Here is a 21,952-nt window from a genome sequence, read left to right as displayed (position 1 = left end):
TAAGCTGGGATGCCTTGAATACATAGATGATTGGAATCACTCTATCTCCTTCATAGGAAAATATTTAGAGAGTAGGATTCCATCATAACCTTGACCCAACCCGTCACCATGCATTGGTATATCTTCTGAGTTGCGGTTCAAGGAAGCAGAAGATTCTTCATTGACAAAGGAGGAGATCTTCAACAATAAGCTAAAAGGGACTCATCTGCTTATCTACAAGTTACCAGAGTCCAGAGGACCCTTGTGATCATTCCTTCGTAGGATTGGGTCCAAGGTATTTCTCACCCCTTGCAAGTCCTCTAGGAGGCCTCCGGTGAGAGTGTACGTGGTGGGTGCATTGTGTTAACCCTTGCTCTATGAAGAGCATAAATAGTTAGGGTCTTGTGGAAGATCCTTGGCTAGTGTGCCTAAAAGTGGGTGTCTTATTTTGACCCTTGCTCGTGAGAGCATAAACAGTGAGGTTCCTTGTGTGAATCCTTGGCCAGTGTGCCTAAAATCGGGTGCTATGTGTTGACCCTTACTTGTGGGAGCATATAAACATCAGCCTTGGTGTAGGTTTTAAAGGTTAAAGGTGAACCTGATTTAAAACCTTGGGTTTGTTGTGAACTGTGTGAAACCTTCTTAGTGAAATTCATTACACTCAAGGGTTGAGTGCGGTTACTGGGAGTGGAGTAGACAAGTAGTCGAACCACTATAAAAATGACTGTGTTTGAGATTGTTATTGTCTTCCATTTACTCATGTGATTTCCTTAAATACTTTCATATCTGATTATTTGAGATTACACCTCACATACACTAACAGTCATATCAATCATAAACTAGTTTACATATTGTTCATCTCTCAAATAGTTTGTGATTGGATCCTCTACCATACTTGGAAGCCAGTAGAGTTACTCTTGAGTAATCCTAATATATGCTTGTTGTTAGGATTAGAGTGATAGGATTTTAAATCATTATAAAATTATTAAAAAGTCCTATTCACCCCCCTCTAGGACATATTAACATATTCCTACTTCAACTAAAGTGGTCTTCACCACAATTTCAATTGGTATCAGAGCGAGTCTCTCTTTAAGGGCTTCATCGCCTAGAGAGTGATCTTGATTGAAGTTAGGAATATGGCCAAAGGAGAGGGCTCATCAGTCACTAGGCCTCCTGTATTTTATGGCTCAAATTACGTATATTGGAATGCTAGAATGTATTACTTTCTGAGATCTTTGGATCATGATGTTCGGGACATGTTGAAAGTGGATATGTGCGACCATTTGAACAATTTGTACTTGATAATGGCACAACCATCACAAAACCCAAACCCAAAGAAAAGTGGACGATGTTCGATAAAGAAAAACAGATTGCTAAAGCTAAAGCTATGAACGCCATCTACTGTGCTGTGTCCCATGATATTTTCAATCAAATAAGTATGTGTGGGACATCCAAAGAAGCATGGGATCTATTGGAAACAACCCATGAAGGCACAAGCACAATGAAGAGATCTAAACTACAACTACTAACATCACAGTTCGAAAGTCTCAGAATGGAAGAGCATGAGACCATCGTGGAGTTCTTCACAAAATTGAATATCATTTGCAACTCCATGGGTGGATTAGGTGAGAAAGTTTCAGTCCCGAAAATTTGTAGAAAAATACTAAGATCACTGCCGGAATGGTTCAACCCTAAAGTAACAACCATTGAAGAATGTAGGAACATATATGAAATGAAAGTAGAAGAACTGGTAGGTTCCCTACAAACATTTGACCTACACTTCAAATAAACCCCTAAATCCAAAACTACTGTCCACAAAACTTTAAAGAAAACAACAAATGAGGACATTGAAAGTGAAAGAGAAGATGAAGATGAAGAAGTGGCTTTGTTGGCTCAATGATTCAAAAAGTTCTTTCAGAAAAATCGTGGCAATCCACTTAAAGAAAGAAGGATGGATAACAGACAGTCTACAGGAAAATTTGGTAAAAAGACCAAAGAACCACAATGTTATACTTATCAGAAGTTTGAACACCTGTCTACTGAATGCCCAAACAGAAAAACTAAGGGCAAGGTAATGGCTACCACATGGGATGATATGGAAGAGTCAAACTTAGAATCTAGCGACTCTGAGAGCGATGAAGACCAAAAATCCTTAAAAATTCTTATGGTCTCCATAGCCTCAATTATTCCCACTGAAACTAAGAACGAGTCCGAACCATAAGCCACTGAATCATTTCCATCAAACAATGAAGAAACTGAAAATGAAGAAGAAGAAGAACAAAATAAAATACAAGATGCTTACAATCAACTTTACATCCATAGCATCAACATTATTATAAGACTTGGAATATCTTAAAATAAAAGAGAATTGCTACAAAAATATTTAGATAAAACTCTAGAAATTAATACACATCTAATCAATGATTTGCAACAATATCATTCAGATAATGATAGAGTTAAAAGAAGTAATACCTTCCTTAAATCCGAGTCTGAAAGACTAACCAAACAGGTTGAGCAATTAAAAGATAAAAATATGCTCCTTTAAAATGAAAATCACACACTCCTGTTTGATTTAGAAGAATCTACGAAAATCGCCAAGATAAACTATAAGTTTTCCCAAAGTGGCGAGAAATTAGAGAAACTCTTAGGAATGGGAAAACCCAGTAAGGATAAGTGTGGCTTAGGATATGAAAAATCAAAATAAAAAACTGAAAAAGTAGCACAAATGACTGTAAGATCTGTCGCTTCGGGAAGTAACACAAGAACTACTCCAGTTTGTCGTTTATGTGGTGATTCGGGTCATTGTAAGTTTGGATGCTCATCACCTAAGAAGACTCAACATAACTCTGGTCATCATGTTGAAAAATCCAAACCAACTAGAGAAAATGTCTGAAGTCAACCTAGGAATATGGATAAAAGAGATTCACATCAATCACCACCTAAAATGACTAAGAAGGAGTTAATGAATCAAGTGGTCGAGTCAAACAAGAAAAAAAAAAACTACCACAGTTAAAAATCCTATCACAAAATGGGTAATAAAAGAAAAGAGAAATTGTCTGGTTACTCACTCAAACCATATACCAGGCAATGAAACTAAATGGTACTTAGATAGCGGATGCTCAAGACATGTAACAAGTGATAAATCTCTCCCTATAATTATTCAGATCTTAATAATGGAATAGTCACCTTTAGAGATGGAAGCACCGCTAAGGTAATTGGACAGGGAATTATTAAAAGAATAGACTTGCTTAAAAATGGGAATGCTTTTTACCTAAAAGGATTAACTCTCAATCTTCTAAGCATTTCTCAAACATGTGACAATGCACATGTGGTTACATTCAACAAAGAAAAATATGAAATCCTAGACCTCTCAGGAAAATCAGTAATGAATGGTTCTCGCACAAATAACCACTGTTATGTCATCAAAGGTAAAGGAAAGGATGATCCCTATGCCTAGAAATATTGAGCATAGAAAAACATGTCCAGATCATGCATCGAGATCAGGATATTTTTGCTAAAATAATGAAATTTTGCTAAGCTCTTGATGATATATCAGAGGTTTCTCACCTCAATATTTTTGTATATAAATAGTCTAATGTTTATAATTTTAATTTGTACAATTCCTGTACAAAATTTTGTTGTGTATACTGTTGATTCAAAGATAATCTATTCTATACATGTGAATTTGGAAGTGCGGAAAAATGAAAATTATTCATCTTCGATATGTCTGTCGATAAGTCATTCTCGATTAATCGATCAAGGGTCGATATCATCGATGCCTCTTTGGAATGTGAAAAGTCTTATGATCAAGAATGATATCGAAGACAGGCCCGATAATGTCGAGCAGGGTATCTCAATATCATCGAAATACTGGTCAATGATATCAAAGATTGGCACCTGATAAAAGGCGGACAAGCGGGAAAAATTACTTGCGACTGTTCCTGTTCTTTTCCCTGCTCATTTTTTTGGTCCGCCTGCTCGAAGCCTTGTCGGGAAGATCTTAAACGCTGTCTGTGGTGTACCAAATGAGTAAAGAAAAAGGGAAGTCTCCAACCATTGGAGAATCATCTCGGCCTAGTAGAAAGAAGATCGTGGCTTCAAAAGGAAAGGGCAGGATGCAGTCTCAATGTAAAGAAGTTCCGACTGTAGCGCCAGCATCGCCAAAAACTATTGTAAATCCTCCTCCACAAATCTTGAAAAATATTCTGGGAGGAGTCTGGTGTGTGAGCGTAGGGTTGACAGGAACTATATAAAACCCTACAACATAGAAGCTCTGTTAGAGGCAATCAACTAACTTCCTCTTCTTGATTTTGGGGGAGCATGCCACAATGAGTGGACTTATTGGTTCTTTGCATATTGTCACTCTCCAACACTGGAACCACCATCATTTACTATCACAGTTGGAGATGATAGTGTCGAGATTACTGTAAAATCCATTACTTGCATTCTCGACTTAACCTTGTCCCCAGTTAGATTGTCTGACCTTGATCTCGAAAATCCTATCACTCGGTCTTCAATTACTAAATTCCTGTGTCAAGGTCGAGATATCCCATGGTATCAGGGAAATGCCCAAAAAAGTAAAATATTTGCACCCTCGATACCGCGTCTTGCATAAAATATTTTATTCAAATGCCTATCCTCATGGACAAAATTGCTCAGATCTTATCGGATTCATGACCATGATCATATACTATGTCGCTACTGGGGTTAAACTTTGTCTGCCTACCTTGATACTCCACCAAATAGCAAGCGTAATTCATTAGTCCAGAGCAGTATACTTACCCTTTCCTCACATCATCCATGAAATATGTGATAAAATTGGTATCCCTCAAATAAGTGATCTCGTACATCCTCTTCAGCACTTTAACAAGGTCAATATACGAAAATCAGACCTTAAGTTTCACGAGTATAAGGATGAGGATTCTGAGGAGGCTATTCATGAAGATAAAGAAATGGGGGAAGGCACTGCTCCAACTGTTGTAGATCCGGTAAAGCCATAGTATGCTCCTGAACCAAGTGGTTCGGCTCCAATTCAGCGTGTCAAGTTCCACCAATACAAAGTTGGTGCGATGCAGAGTGGTTTAGCTCGGATAGAAGAAAGTTAGGGGGACATGATGTGAGATTTTTCGCACTTGAAAAGATGATGTCTAGCGTCCAACAGGCTGTCCAGCAATTGATCGACTTGTTTACCTATCGTAGAGATGATGCAACACCATCATCATCAACCCCGTAGTATCAATGGTCTTCATGCCATCTCAACACTCTGATTCTCAGCGCAACATTGGGCATGGATAGCTTTTTGATTGCCCTGCGTTTTTACGTGTGTATGAGATGATTATTCAACTGACAAATCTGACAGTTTTTTTTTGTTGTTACCATGATGGGGACTTGTTCTCTTTTTGATTTTAACGTTATACTACTGCCAACCTTGGGCAGTATATGTTTTTTTTATTTTATATATATTGTGGGCCATGGCTAATTGTAATTCTCACATCTTGATTTCCCTGTTTTATCTTATGATCTTTGCAAATGGTATGTGACGCATTTGATGTTGTGTTTATCTCACTACCTTACTTGGTCTACTCTGCATACATTGGATCCAAATATGAGATGTCTAAATTCACTATTTTTATCATTATGCATCTATCTTTTCTATATGTATGCTTTGTAAATGGTGATTCTCCCTAAAGCTTCAAACTTCAGTCAAAATCTACTCTTATGCTATCCTTTGTCAAATGACTGACAAAAAGGGGAAGAACAATCCCAACACCCCAAAAGAAAAATTGTATATCGACTTGAATTGTGATACAGGTGTAAGGGGGAGCAGCTGCATCAAGATAGGGGAAGAATGCTGTTAGGGGGAGAAGCTACTGAGTGTGTGTATGATTTTACTAGACACTGTAAAATTATGTAAAATGCATGTACACACAATTTAGGATGTGTTTGTCTAGATATTGTTCTAGGGTTTTTTGGTATTTTGTCATGTAATTGACAAAGGGGGAGATTGAAACTTCAGTCAAAATCTACTCTTATGCTATCCTTTGCAAAATGACTGACAAAAAGGGGGGAGAACAATCCCAACACCCCGAAAGGAAAATTGTATATCTACTCGAATTGTGATACAGGTGTTAGGGGGAGCAGTTGCATCAAGATACGGGAGAATGCTGTTAGGGGGAGCAACTACTGAGTGTGTGTATGATTTTACTAGACATTGTAAAATTATGTAAAATACATGTACACATAATTTAGGATGTGTTTGTCCAGATATTGTTCTAGGGTGTTTTGGTATTTTGTCATGTAATTGACAAAGGGGGAGATTAAAAGTGCCCTGGTTTGTCAATTAGCGTGAGTGTTAAGTCGACTAGATAGATAAGCTCCATAGGAAGATCAATCAACCGTCTGTCTTAATCGGATGTGGGCCTAAACTCACCACAAGTAAATCTAAGCCTCACATCCCATGTCCCAAAACACCAGGTAAACAAAATCCTTAAAATAAATTAGAACATCATAGGGTTTTGAGTTAGAAATTTTTTTCAAAATTCAGAAAATCTCTAAGTTTTCTAGCTCTATTGATTTTATCGATATACTGATCGATATTATCGACATGCGCTATCGATGTCCTCAATGACTAAATAATATCATCAAAATGAGGACAAAATATGTCCAGCAACCACATACTCATCTGGAAGGAATTATCGATGTATTGATATACCTATCGATATCATCGATATTCGAATCTCGAGTTTATCGAAGTTGACTCGATAAAATTGACAGCAGAGCAAATGAGTCCTTATTTTTCTGAGAAAAATCATAAGATCTTGGATATATCGAAGTACACCTCGATATCATCAAAATTCAAATCTCGATGACATCAGAAGGCCTTCGATGATATCAGTCTTGGACTCACAGATATCTAGCAAATATTTCAGGATAATTTATCTTTGATCGAGGATCACTCGATAGAATCGATACTCAAATATCGATGATATCGAGGCTGAGCTGATTTCATTGAGAATGGACATAAACTATCTAGCAAGCTTTGAAAAGGCCAAGCTATGTGTCCTAGAGGGGGGGTGAATAGGACAATGCCAAATAAAAACTTATAACAGCGGAATTAAAATGAATATGATAGCCAAAGTAAATCACAATGCAGTAAATTAAAATAACCTCAAAATTCAGATCTTGAGAGGTTGATACAAACGTTGTTCTAAGGACAACCTTACACCAAAAACAGAGCTTATGGTAGGACAACCTTATTCCTAGAAAGATCTTTGTATCAAGTCTCAAACCGAAGAGGAATACAATAATAAATATAAACTGAATTGAAATAACTTGTAATTAAAAATGTATTGTTCTAGGGACAGCCATACACTATAAAAATGGCAGGGCAACCTTGCTGGAACAACTTTCAAATGAAATTGAAAATCAAGCGATAAAGGAATAGCAGAAAATAAATTCTAAGCTATTACAATATTCTCACAAAGCTTGAATTAAATAATTACAACATTCACCACCATACATACATCCCACAAAAGAATAATTAAAAATTAGAAGAATAAATCAATCAAACACAAGGGTTTATAGTGGTTCGCCTGTGTGTTCACCAACTGTTAAACAACAGCCACACAAAAAGCTACTCCACTCCTAATATCCTCACACAGGGGATATTAGCGTTCACTAAAAATAGGTTTTCCCAAGTTCACCCAAAATCCTTACAATTGTGTCTTTATATGTGGGCTTACACAATTAAAAAAAACCCCACTTCTGAGTTTTCCTGGCTTTCCTCAGATAACCAATATAACAAGATTTTTCTGGCAAATCTTGAAAGAAACCAAAATAATAGAAAGGAATTTACAATATGTAAAATACCTGAATATCTCCTTCGTTGTAGCAGCCCGGTAGAACCAAATCAAAGTAGATGATTGAATGTCCAAGTTCAATGTCCAGTACTCGATTACAATGGTTCTAATTCTAATAGATTTTAAATTAAACCAAATAGGGCTTGCCTTAATTGATTTTGATTCCAAAGAAAGGGAATAACAATTCCTCTTATCAAATCAGATTGGAATAGCAGAAACAAAATCAATTAAATAAAGCTAAGGAAAGAGAATATTAAATAAGCACACTTAGCTTAGATGGAGCACAGAATTATCTCTCAGAAGTTCGACGAAGATTGGCTTGAATACTTTAATTAATTCGATGATTTCTTCTGAGATTCGTGCACTATTTATAAGTGAGAAGATCGGGTCTTCGACTGGTCTAGAGTGCTCTTCGACTAGTCGAAGCACTAACAGATATTTGAAAAATTCGGCGGGATATGCTCTGACCGTTCTACGACTGGTCGAAGCTCTCCTACGACTGGTCGTAGGTCACCTACGACTGGTCGTAGGTTTCCTTCGACTGGTCGTAGGTCCTGAAAATCTTCGCTGGACTTCGAGTCGAAGATTGTACGACTGGTCGAAGATCAGTCGACACTGTTCCTACGACTGGTCGAACAGATTCCTGGACTAGTCGAAGGCTAACAGATTTTATCCGGAATTTGTAACAAACTCACGACTGGTCGAGGAATTTCTTAGACTGGTCGAAGCAAGTCTAGGACTAGTCGAAGAAGGCCTAGGACTAGTCGAAGAACAGACCAATCACATGTAAAATAAACATTCGGTTTATGTATCCGAAATGACCTACTTCTAAGGTCAACCTATGGTCAATCAAACCTCAACCATGAAGTATGGACATTGAAACATTAGGAACAAGAGACCTTGAAGTATGAGCCTTGAAGTCTTGATGTAAATCAAACCTTGATGTAGCTCAATCTTGAAAGTGTACAAACTACCTTGAACTCTTCTTGAAGTCTTGCAGCTTGAGTCTTGTCTTGTGAGCAGTTCTTTCATTCAAGATCTTGAGTCTTGTCTTGTGAGCTTTGCTTGTTGTGAGCTTAGCTTGTTCATGAATGTTGATCCTTGAAAGAGCTTCACTTAAGCAAGTTATATATAACATAACAGTGATTTTGTCATCACAAATTTGACAACAGACAGGGATATAAACTATAGCACTTACAAGCTTGACTGGAAAATCCTTTGGATTTATCGATGCATCGACCCGACTACTGATATCATCGACATTCAAATCTGATGATAACGAGTGTACCTCGATCATATCTATTGACCTGAAATATTTCAACGCAAGTCTCTCTCATTTTCAAATGTCGAGGAATCGAACCTCGTATCGATACTATCGGAGTTCAAAATCAGTTGATATCGATACTTGTCTTGATTTCCTCGACCAGCTATCAAAGGGTTTCAAAAGCGTATGACATTGAGTTCGTGTCATCGAGCTGCTAGTCGATGCAATCGAGAGTATACGCTCGATAATATTGACCCTGCTCGATGATATGGAACACTGTCATAAATGTGGTTGTTTTATATCCATTGGAACTATTTTCTTATATATAAAGAGCTTGTCTTTAGTTGTTGGTAGAGAAAGAAGAGAGTGCTTTTGAGTGTTTAACCTTAGATCATTTACCCGAAGCCCTTTCTCTTAAGGGAGTTCATCCTCCAATCCACCCTCATCATTGATATTCAATAGAGTCGATTGGTGAATGAACTTCCGCATTTAAGGATCCTCCAGCTACCTCCTTAATGGTAAATTATTAAGCTGGGATGCCTTGAATGGATAGATGATTGGAATCACTTTATCTCCTTTATAGGAAAATATTTTGAGAGTAGGATTCCATCGTAACCTTGACCCAACCCGTCGCCATGCATTGGTATATCTTCTGAGTTTGGTTCAAGGAAGTAGAAGATCCATCATCAACAAAGGAGGAGATCTTCAGCAACGAGCTAAAAGAGACTCATCTTCTTATCTGTAAGTTATCAGAGTCCAGAAGACCCTTGTGATCATTCCTTTGTAGGATTGGGTCTAAGGTGTTTCTCACCCCTTGCAAGTCCTCTAAGAGGCCTCCAGCGGGAGTGTATGTGGTGGCTGCGTTGTGTTGACCCTTACTTTGTGGAGATCATAAACAGTTAGGGTCTTGTAGAAGATCCTTGGCCAGTGTGTCTAAAAGTGGGTGCATTTTGTTGACCCTTGCTCGTGGGAGCATAAACAGTGAGGTTCCTTGTGTGGATCCTTGGCCAGTGTGCTTAAAATCGGGTGCTATGTGTTGACCCTTGCTCGTGGGAGCTTAAACGTCAGCCTAGGTGTAGGTTGTAAAGGTTAAAGGTGAACCTGATTTAAAACGTTTGGTTTGGGGTGAACCGTGTGAAACCTCCTTAGTGAAATTCAGTACACACAAGGGTTGAGTGCAGTTACCGGGAGTGGAGTAGACAAGTAGTCGAACCACTATAAAAATGACTGTGTTTGAAATTGTTATCTTCCATTTGCTCATGTGATTTCCTTAAATACTTTTATATTTGATTATCTGAGATCACACCTCACACACACTCACTGTCATATCCATCATAAACTTGTTTGCATATTGTTCATCTCTCAAATAGTTTATGATTGGATCCTCTACCGGGCTTGGAAGCCAGTAGAGTTACTCTTGAGTAATCCTAATATATGCTTGTTGTTAGGATTAGAGCGATAAGATTTTAAATAATTTTAAAATTATTAAAAAGTCTTATTCACCCCCCTCTAAGACATATTGGCATATTCCTACTTCAACTAAAGCGGTCTTCACCGCAATTTCAGCATCTACTATCTACGAGTCGCAGGTCACCAAAATTTGGCTGGGAGGACCGCGGAAGCCTATAAAATGGTACAGGCTAGGATGCGGGGCTCACACCCAGTGCTTATATGCCAAATTCTGATTATGGGATCCTATAAGGAGGATTTTTAGTATAATTTTTTTGTAACGAAGCATAACAACAAGTTTACCCAAATCATAAGAACAACATCAACACCACATATCCACTAATATAAACATTTGAGTACAATGCTGAAAGTGAAATACATAAATAACAAAATCTCCAAAGTGATCTGCCACAAGCTCCTGCCTCAATGTTGCCGCGACCTAACGTCACATGCATGCAACGGTCGTGTATAAGCTTATAGAAAGCGTAGAGGGTGGTGTAAGTGTGTGTGCAAGATAAGTGTCAAGCACACAAATATTAGCATAAGCGGAATACCAACAAGTCTATAAGTCATTCAATATCAGAGTATGCAATGCAGATGGCTATGCAATGCGGAGTCATAATGAGCCGAATATCAGATGTTGAGGATGCAATACAATATGCAATTCTGAACGAGCCACGATTACCATCAGCCTTATTTGCGATAGGCAATACAAAAGCATAGTAAACTAAATGCGAAGTTCTAAGGATGCAATGCAATATGTGGTGCGAAAGAAATGACTAAGCTGGAGAGTGAAGTCGGGATGATAGTACGTAGTATCGCAAGCTGTAGGGTTTATCATAAGGGACCTCTATTCAAACTGGCCCATACCTGATTTGGATAGCTAGACACAATATGGTAAACTGCTGATCTTAAGTTCATCGCATACCCAATTGAAATCATGGCCATTATGAGGGTACATATAATGATTTAGTTACGCACCACCAGCCGAAGTGGATAGTGAATAAATGTGATGCTAAGTACACATCTCCTACTCAGTTAGTCATATATAACCACCACAATGCTTCCGATGTGGGACAAGGTTCCGCTCCACTGTATGCACTGTAGCCTACCAGCACAGTAGCCTACCAACCACTGGTAGCTTATGAAGGCCCTTAGGCCCCGCACACATTAACATCCGCCTATGTGTGCCCGCCCACGTGTGCATTAGTGACAGGGCATCACAATATCAGAACCATACATATCTCAGATCATCACCGGGGTCTAGTACACTCCACACTGACTACCCCCTCCCTAACCACACAACCCAAAGAGAGGAAAAGACCTCACTACCCACATGGCCAATAGTCTGCCATTACCTACCTGGCTCGTGGATAGTGGACCCATTTACGAGCTGGTCAAACTCAGCCTAGCTACAACCCCCTCACTCAGGCGGATAAGGCCACACCCCCTTCCAACTGACCGCGACATTGTGGGAGACACTACCTACTGGTATTCGATGCTTGTGCGCTCATGTATCCACTCGATCTAGATGTTGGAGCATCTCCTGGCCATAGTGGTTTAGGAATTTTTACCCACGGACAAATAACATGCACAGATGCTCGAACAAAAAATTTCCACTGTCCCAACTGGCCAACCATAATATGCATGTAGAAGCCACATCCCTGATGTCACTAGGGCACTCCATGATCTTATAACATAAGATGCGAGATGCATGAGCCTTACTATCCAATCATGAATTAAACCTGCACTACCACACGCTCATGTGAGGCAACTCTGTCGCTCATGGAGTTCCATAAATAATCAGCCCAAGGGTACATGCTATGATCAATCACTCATAATAAGCATATATAAATGATGTGCATGGGCATGTAAAATGACATCATGCATAACATATACTCAGTGTATCCTACTAGCTTAAGCACACTAGCATGATTAATAGATTCAACATTAATCGGCCCTATACATGACGGGGTCCATAGAAGGATAGCGTACCCAACAAAAACATCAAGATAGGCCTATATAGTGAATATACCTGACCTGGTATCACATATTCTTCCATCATGGCAAGGGGGATAATGATGATGTATTAATGTTAAGGATGAGCCTCATACTCATTCTAAGAAGGTAGATGGATGTTGTGGTTGACACATACATAATACGAAGTCTTAGCAATCGATTCAAAGGTAGGGCACATCACTCGGGGTGAGTCAAGCTAGTATACAACAAGTGGGCTTTCTCTTTATCAGGAACAACTGGGCTCTCCAATGAGGGCGCGATATAAATCCGAGGTGGGTCTTAGCAGGATCCGCACATCCAGGACTATATAACCCTACAAACGATCCTACTCATCATCTAAGTGGGCCTAATACATACGATGCAAATGGGCAAGAATCATATGGTTATACTAAGCATGATCTATGGGAATGATGTACTCTCATACACACACACACACATATTTACTATATATATACATATATAGACAGACACACACATGCATATATATATATATGTATACATATTATACACACACACACACACATATAGTGGTGGCCTAAATGGCATACTACATCAAGGAAGAACCTCATGGTGTGAATCATTCTGCAATGGGAGTCAAGATGATGACCCTACGTATATTAAGTGGGCATTCTCACCCACTCTATCATATAGTAAGTTGGGCCTTCTATGGGACCCGATACAAACAAGGTGAATCTAGAAGGGTGGTGGAGAGCACTAGCATGAATGGGGGCACAACGATTTGAGTTAGCCCTCTAGGGTAAGATGGGTAACACTTATAGGGGCCCAATGATTTGGGATAGCCTAATAAGGTAATATGGTCATGGGCTTAACAACGGGCCCTAGGGAGATGTACAACGAGGATATTTAACCACCGTTTACAACATGGACATTTAACCACCATTGACCCCAAGGTGTGGCCCATTAGAATCTATCTTATAATGGGGTCCATGGTCCTATTACTTATTAGGAATGGATGATCATCATAAATGTTATCACCTACATCATTGTGGATCACACATCACAGTTGAGCCTCATCACATAAGCCTCATATGCACCACAATGGGCCTCACACAAGGGCCTTATGTACATCACATTGGGCCTCACCCAAGTGGGACATATATACATCATATTGGGCCTCACCACGTGGGCCTCATATACATCACAATGGGCCTCATATACGTCTCATTAGGCCTCACATAAGGGCCTTACATGTACATCACATAGGGCCACATCCCATGGGCCTCATACTGGGGCCGCATTACATCATGATGGGCCTCATTACATGGGCCGCATATACATCGCAATGGGCCTCATAAATGGGCCGCATATACATCACAATGGGCCTCATTACATGAGCCGTATATACATCACAATGGGCCCTATCTCATCGGCCGCATATACATCACATTGGGCCTCATTACATGGGCCACATATACATCACAATGGGCCTCATATATGGCCACAAAGGGCCTCACATACAGCCACAATGGACCTCAGATATGGTCACAATGGGCCTCACATACATCAAGTGGGCCTCATCACATCTCAGTGGGTTGTACACATGTAATAGGTGGGCCTCGCACATATACATTACACGGTGGGCCTCAAACGTATACGTTACATGGTGGGCCCCATAATGCACACACCACATCACGCCAGGCCCCATGGATTTATGTGACTAGGACACATGCATAACAGCGGTCCCATGGACCATGTGAATAGAAGGCATACATCATGGCAGCTCATTGCGGCATGCATAAGACACATACATCATGGCAAGCCTCATGGACCACACGCATAAACCACATGCATCGCGGTGGGTCCCAATGTCCAATGGACAGAGTGGATAGTCCTAAACATCTCGATGGGCCTGACAACCATTCATGCTACTAGACAGGGTACACCACATCAGGTGGGTCCCATGTGCATGGACGGAAGGCGAGGATGAAACCCATACATCAGGTGGGTCAGCACCGTCCCAGTTGGACAGTGTAGGTAAAATACATACATCACGGTGGATTCCACCGTCCTGCTTAGATGGTGCTGATACAACATATACATTAATGTGGGACCCACCGTCCACGTGCTAGACAGTGGATGAAATGCATATATCAGGCCGGTCCCACACCAATGGGCGATGAAGATATAATACACACATCACTGTGGAGTCCCACTATCCATCTAAAACTCATATACCATAGTGGTTCCCACCGTCCCATCTGCTGGACGGTGTGCACACCACACGTGATAGGTGGGTCCCACCGTCCCAGATAGTGGACGGTGGATGGATGGTTTGGATATAACACATACTTTATGATCAGACCCACATAACTTGCTGATGTTAATACATCAGCTATATTGCTGTTGTAAGGTACACAAGCCAATCTGTTTCCACATTAGGTGGGTCCCACGTGCTAGATGTAGCACATCATCAAGGTGGGCCCCACATGGGATGGTGGATAAAACACTAACATCGGGTGGTCCCACATGCTGAATGGCCACACGTTATGAATCAAGCAGATATTTGTGTTTTCCCTTCAAACAAGGCCTGCCCAATCAGGCATCATGGTGGGTAGAGGGGTGGCTGCCACTGATGGATGGTGTGGATCCAATCCATTCATCAAGGTGGGCTGCAACAAGGAAAAAGAGAGGGAGAAAGAGAGAGAGAGAGAGAGAGAGAGAGAGAGAGAGAGAGAATTGTGTGGAGGGCTCCGCCACTATGAGCCCTCCTAGGATTACAATTCATACATCAAGATGGGTCCCAAATGGGGTCCATACCATCAATCGGTAGGCCCCATTTGGTCCATCATAAAACTTGAAATCTAATCCTATAAAACACCCACTGATTGCTAATCTTCTAGGCTCCTTGGAATGTTGAGCTCCTCGACTTCAACTTTGATGGAGGATAATGGAGATTGAAGGGCTGGGATGAGAGATGGGGGGGGGGGGGGGGTTTAGGAAGTGGGCCACACTTGACTCTCTTGGAAGAGCTTGGACATCCACTCCTTGGTTGCTTAGTGTAATGTCTCAGAAAAATCCGTACAAAGACTCGAGTACCACCTCAGGAAGAAATCCCTCGAGACCGTATACTATGGGAATTAGACGAAAATTAATTAAGTATTAAACTAAATTAATCAGTGGATTAGCTTGAACCACTATCTATACAAACTGCAAGACCTAAAACCATTAAAATCATTAACTCAATATTACTTAAAAACCTCAGGAAAATCCCAAAACCCAGTTGCTCTCGGGAGCACATTGAAACTCCGTATCGGTCCTGGACCGCGCGTCGAAAGTCCAATGCCTACGAAATGATAGGGTTACGACCATCTTATTGGGCTTGACAACCATCGTGAGAATCGAGCCTAAATAGTATCCAGAAACGCACAACTTGAGCCTTGAGCGAAGTGTGTGAGAAACATGAATATCTTTAGAAAATGATTCCAAACTTAAGTGAATTGGACCATTTGCTTGTGAGCGAAATTGACGGACCGTCAATTTCTTACCCAACTGTACTAATGGATTAGGAAAATTTTCCTACACATATCTGTATACTTGTGGCCCTGATTGAATGACAACAACCATTGATTTGATATAGGTCCGTCATGGTTGATCGACCTATCCAAATGCGCTGAAATTGTAACTTGGCCTAGATCTATTGTCAAGGGAATTACTCTGTAGCATAGACAAGTAATGGACCTCTAAATGAGTCCCGTTTGCCCGAAACAGACACCTTTTGGCTATAACCTAAGTATACTATAGCCCTGGGGCCATTTGAACTAGTTCTGGGCCTATTTAAAGACCTTAAACCACCCCATTCCCATTTAATACGAATTTGCTCCAAACCCTAGGAGAGAGAAGAGAGAAAAGAAGAGAAAAGAGTGAGGAGAAGAGTGAAAGCTTGGGAGATCGTGGTGGTGTTTCTCTCCCACGACTACAAGCACTAGATCGCCTCTCTATTATGCTACACGACTCATTCCAACGACGATTTAGGTAAGAAATCTAAACCTTAACGCCGTAGTTACGGTGTAGAATAGTTTTTTTATCAACCTAGCTAATGGATTTTCCTGATTTAGGTAACCGTTGTTCTGTATACGGGAACATAAGATTCGAACCAAGTTCGAAGTGAGTAATCCGATGAAAGGTACGGACTATAAACCTTTAGGTTATAGTTTTCAAGGTTTTCAATGTCAGCAAAGATTTATGTCTGACTTGATTGCTGCCATATGATCTTAGTTATAATGTTTTTCGTATATTATACATGTATGATTTATGTTAGACACATTCCATGTGTTTGTTAAAATGTTTGAATGAACTTGAAATTATGATCTTGTGCTTGTCATGATATCTAATCTAAGATCCATGTTTGTTATATGCATTATAGCCTATGTTGCGTAGGACATTGCTATAGTTCATGTCATAACTAATCTAGTCTATGAATTTGGTAATGTGTAGGCTAAGTGTTTGATATAATGTCTGAATGAGGAATTGTTTGATTAATTATATTTAAGAAGGGTGTTGAGATAGGATTCTCAATTACCTTAATTATATGTATGATTTCCTTTATGTGACCGAAATTTCAACTACGCAAGTTATGGATGAATTGTAATGTTCGGTAACATGTTCAATATGCTTGATAAAATGCTCAAATAAATGTTGTACTTGGATCATTGTTAAATGCTTATATTATTGTCACATGTATCTACATGCTACATTTGAGTATGCTTGGGACTACAATGTAGCCTAGGCAATCGGTAACGGCTCCCGATTGAGTGGCCGAATTAGTCTCGTCACATTAGATAGGTTCGATGAATCTGAGCGGTATGGCGATTGTCGATAGTGGTTAGGCCATGTGGAGTGCTTATGCACTCCATGTCAATTAATTCAACGTGCTCTTGTACTAAACTTGTCAAATAAACCAATTGGCCTATTGTGTATTTACCATGTATTAACACTACTACTTGAATCTAAGGTACCACTTACCAATGTAAAACATGTTTCAACTATGGTACCACGATCCGCTAAGACTCATGAGCTGGGCATGGTGGTATAGGACACCGTGGTTGAGCTGTCGGCCTACGTTGGGTGAGCAGTCTCCCCATAGTGTCCATGAACACCACAAACTTGTGAGCCGAATATGGTGGTATGGGACACTATATTCGAACTATCGGCCTACGTTTAAGTTATGAGCCTCCCGTAGTGACCTCGAGTATAAACACTTGAATTTACCTATCCACTGCTCTCATTAGGGGTGATGCCCTACAACTTGCCTATCGTATGTGATTAAATAGGATTGACGACCCTAGATGGATCCTCACTTGGGTTAATGATATAAAGGGAGGTACCTTCGCTTTCCAAACCTACTGTATGAATAAGCCTAATTAAGTACTTGGTTAACACGGCCATGCATAGCATTGCATGTGCTTTGGCGAGGAAGCACACGTTTAGGGAGTTTGTCATGCATGAATGGTTGATGAAATCGCTGAGGGAGTGTTAGCAAGGGCATGCATCATTACTGCATATCATCCCTGCATTAACCAGAGTAGTTAGGAAATGCTTGTTGTATTGCTTTATCATCACTGCTTGATTGAATTGATAACATGTTAACCTTTGCCTTATAGTACCACTGAGTCGATCACTCACTCCCACTCTAGGATGGTGTTTTAAAACACCAACCAGACTCTATTTTAGTTGCATATGACGATGAGGCTTACGCGACAAAGCCAGATTTCTTAGACGAGGAGGAGTTCTCCTATGTCCAACTCTTAGGCAGGTCTATGTAAACCTAGAGCTACGTTGCTGGGATTACATGGTTATGGAATAGTTGGACACTTTATGTTTTACCTTTTCATAGATTTTGGAAACAATACATGTAAACATTCAGCCCAGTTACATACTTATACTCTGGAGGTTGTAAATTGCTTACTTATTCAAATATGCACATTACAGTCTTTCGTTTACTTAATAAAATTACCTCTGGAGTATGATATGTCATTTTGGTGTAATCCCACTCATGTTTAATGAACTAATATGGACAACATTTAAACAGCATTATCTATGTTGCATAACTGATGCGTTGGATCTTAGAAGTTGAACTTTGCTCGACCCTCGAAATTCGGGGCGTTACAAGTTGGTATCAAAGCATGATTTGGATAAAACTGGACTTGGGTTATGATAACACAATGCACTCTGATACACTTTGACTTAGTTGGGGGTGATAAAATGTAGAAATGATCATGAGATCCCAAGGTTATGCCAAGGGCGAAATTAACCATTGAAATGTGCCTCGTATGCGTCCGATATCATGTGAAATGATCTCGATTCCTTTTTAGGCCATTAATCGATGAGTTTAAGCTATAAATCGGTGAATTTCAAACTTGAAACATGCTAAAAGGCGTGAATATGTCCGAGTTAGACTGAGGAAATGCATTACACGGGCATAGGGGCCCAAAGCATAAATTCCGATGGGACCCAGGGGGTCCCCCGCACTTGCGCGGCACCCCGGGAGGGGGTGGCCACTGCTAGCACCTTTAGAGAGGTGTTGCGGCACAACCTAGATGGTTGTGCACTGCCCACACCTCCAGCGGGCCCCGGAGGGCCCGAGGTTCTGGTGGCCCACAGCCCTCCACACTTATATATGGGCCCTGTCCACGTGTGGGGCCACTTCATTTAACCCCCCCTTTGTTCCCCTTTGTTCATTTCACCCCTCTCTTAACCCTCTAAACCCCTCTAAAATAACATTTTCTCTCTCAAATCTCCCTTCCATACACAAAGCTTCGTCTTCTTCAACATTTCACACCCACCTCCACCATTTTCCTCAAAACCCCTATATTACTCTCCATCTTCCCATTTCCCACCTATTTGAGCACAAAAGCTCTCTTTTGTGTCTCATAATCTCCAAGACCCACAAACCCATCTCACCCTTCAAGTTTCTTCACTTTCATGGCTCTTTTTGAGCAAGTTACCACTATTTTCTCCATCTCCGCACTCCTTTCCCTCATGGGGAAGAAGAGGACGTCCGCAGATGAAGTCGGACCTAGCCACCCTAACCGTTCAAGGAAGAAGACGAGCGTCGAGGCTAGCACAAGCGTCAATTGAGAGCGAATGTCAAAATGGGATCTTGAATGGGATCTTGACCCGCTGATCCCAATCGAAAGATCTCTACCGCCGGCCATCGAACTTGGTAAGTTCCATAACCGTAAAGTGGTATTCAAGGCTCATGTGGATGAAAGGCTTTTTGGGTTGTACCCAGTGATGGACATACTCCTGGAAAATGGATGGGGTCCCATATTTTAGGGAAATACTTATGCGAGTGAAGGCTCTGTACAGGCCCTCTACGCTCATATATGGAACCCACTATTGGAGCCTCTTCAGTTTATTATCCCTTTGAGGAGAGAGGAGGCCATAGTTAATGTAGTGTGGTGGCTTGTATCATGTGAATGGAGTGTGGAGTTGTACACGCTAGTGAGAAGAACACCTCGCTAGTAAACGAGAAAGAAATCACTGCACACATTTTCTTTGCGGCCAGCTTGAACGGTGTAGGTGAGGAAATAGACTTGCATCGACTAAAATGACAAGCGATTTCTGCCTGCTCCACCACATATTTACATATAACATATATCCCAGGTGGAGTAACTGCTCGGAATGTACTCGGCTCATGGTGGATATCTTATACAGAGTTGGTTAGGGAAATAAGCTATGCCTGCCTACATTCGTCTTGTCTAAGATTGTGGGTACTACACGATCTACATGGGGAGATGCCTCACTTCCCTTCGGTCGACTTATTTGTAAGATCACCCAAAATTTTAGCTTCTGACTCCAAATAGAGAACCATGCCCCAATCCATATCATCAATGACACTGACACTACGCTCAACAATATAGACATAGGTCCCATGCAACGACAAGCAATGCTTGATGAGTCCGGGGATGAAATTGAAGAAGAGAGTGAAGAGGAAGAAGGCAGTGAAGAGGAAAGAACTTGGGAAGGAAATGATGAGGAAAGCAATGAGGATGAGGAGGAGGCCCAAGGTTTAGATGGGGGACCTCCTACTGCTACTCATGAGGACCACCGTGATCAAGCCGCCTTAGAAGCCAGCATGACTCAGATTGAAGAGAAACAGGCCACCCTAAACAGGAAATTAAGGAGAATCAGGCCTATCTGAAACAAAAATTCAAGAGGATGTCTCGCACTCTGAGGACCCTCCTGTGTTGTATGCAAGATAAGGGTGTGCCTCCGCCTTCACCAGAGTCAGAGGTCTAGACATATGTTTCATCTTTTGGTTTACTTTGTTCCTTGCTCTCTATGTAATAGCCCTTGTCAGCTTAGTTGGATGTTAGAATAGTTAGTGTTAAAGCTTTGCTAACATTAAATCACATGTATCTTCTGTTATGATTCATGTAATACTATATCTCATGTATTGTGAAATTTTTGGTTAAATGAAATGCATGAAGCTTCTTTTGAATTGAAATGTGTTGAATGATTGGAAAAGTGAGTAATATTATTCTAAATCTTACACATGTTGCACCCTATGTTGTATATAGGGAATGCCTCCTAAAAACACTCAGAACATAGCACGTCTTGCACTTGGCGGATTAATTGATGGGGTACCTCCCCTGAGCGATAGCCATACGGACCCCAGTTCAAGCTCAGATAGTGACACAATGCCAGAGTCATAGCCGGCCATTGGCCCAACCAATAGGCCAACACAGAATGCACCACCGGTTCTAGGATAGAACCCCGCGTCTACATCGACGCCACATGTACCTTAGTCAGCTCCTCCTCCTGATAGGTTGGAGCAGATGATATTTTTAATGCAGTAACAACAATAGTTTTTTACCACTATTGTGGGGGTCATTACCTAGAACATGAATATGTCCCGCTCGCACTACCTGTGCAGCCTGCTGGAAATATGAATACCAGTTGCCTTTTTGAACACTTTTGGCATTTTCGACCTCTCACCTTTGCAGGCACTCACAGGACCGAGGAAGCCGAATACTAGATAGATCGCATCTCTAACATGTTGAAGCCATTGCACTACACTTAGGCAGAGTAAGTTGAGTTGATCACCTATATGTTCGAGAAGGAGGATAGTTTATGGTGGGACAACATCCTACGAACAGTTCCCGCAGGACATGTTGTAATGACCCGAAAAATTTTATGCCAAGACCCGAGTACTACCTCTATTTTCCTTAGAAGCTTTTTGGGGTAATTAGCGCTTAACTCGATTGCTTGTGAAATTTGCATCAATCACTTTAAATTTGATTTGCACGACTCAAAACCTGTAGAATAGTTAGCGCCATGTTACTCTAAAATCTGGGATTCATCGCTAAAGCCAGTTGCTCTTGAGAATTTTTGAAAGTTCTGGATCGGACTTGGACTG

The sequence above is a fragment of the Magnolia sinica genome, chromosome 9 (genome assembly GCF_029962835.1).
Source record: "Magnolia sinica isolate HGM2019 chromosome 9, MsV1, whole genome shotgun sequence".
Classification (NCBI taxonomy): domain Eukaryota; kingdom Viridiplantae; phylum Streptophyta; class Magnoliopsida; order Magnoliales; family Magnoliaceae; genus Magnolia; species Magnolia sinica.
The sequence above is the reverse complement of the archived record's forward strand: the minus strand, read 5'-3'. Positions refer to the sequence as shown.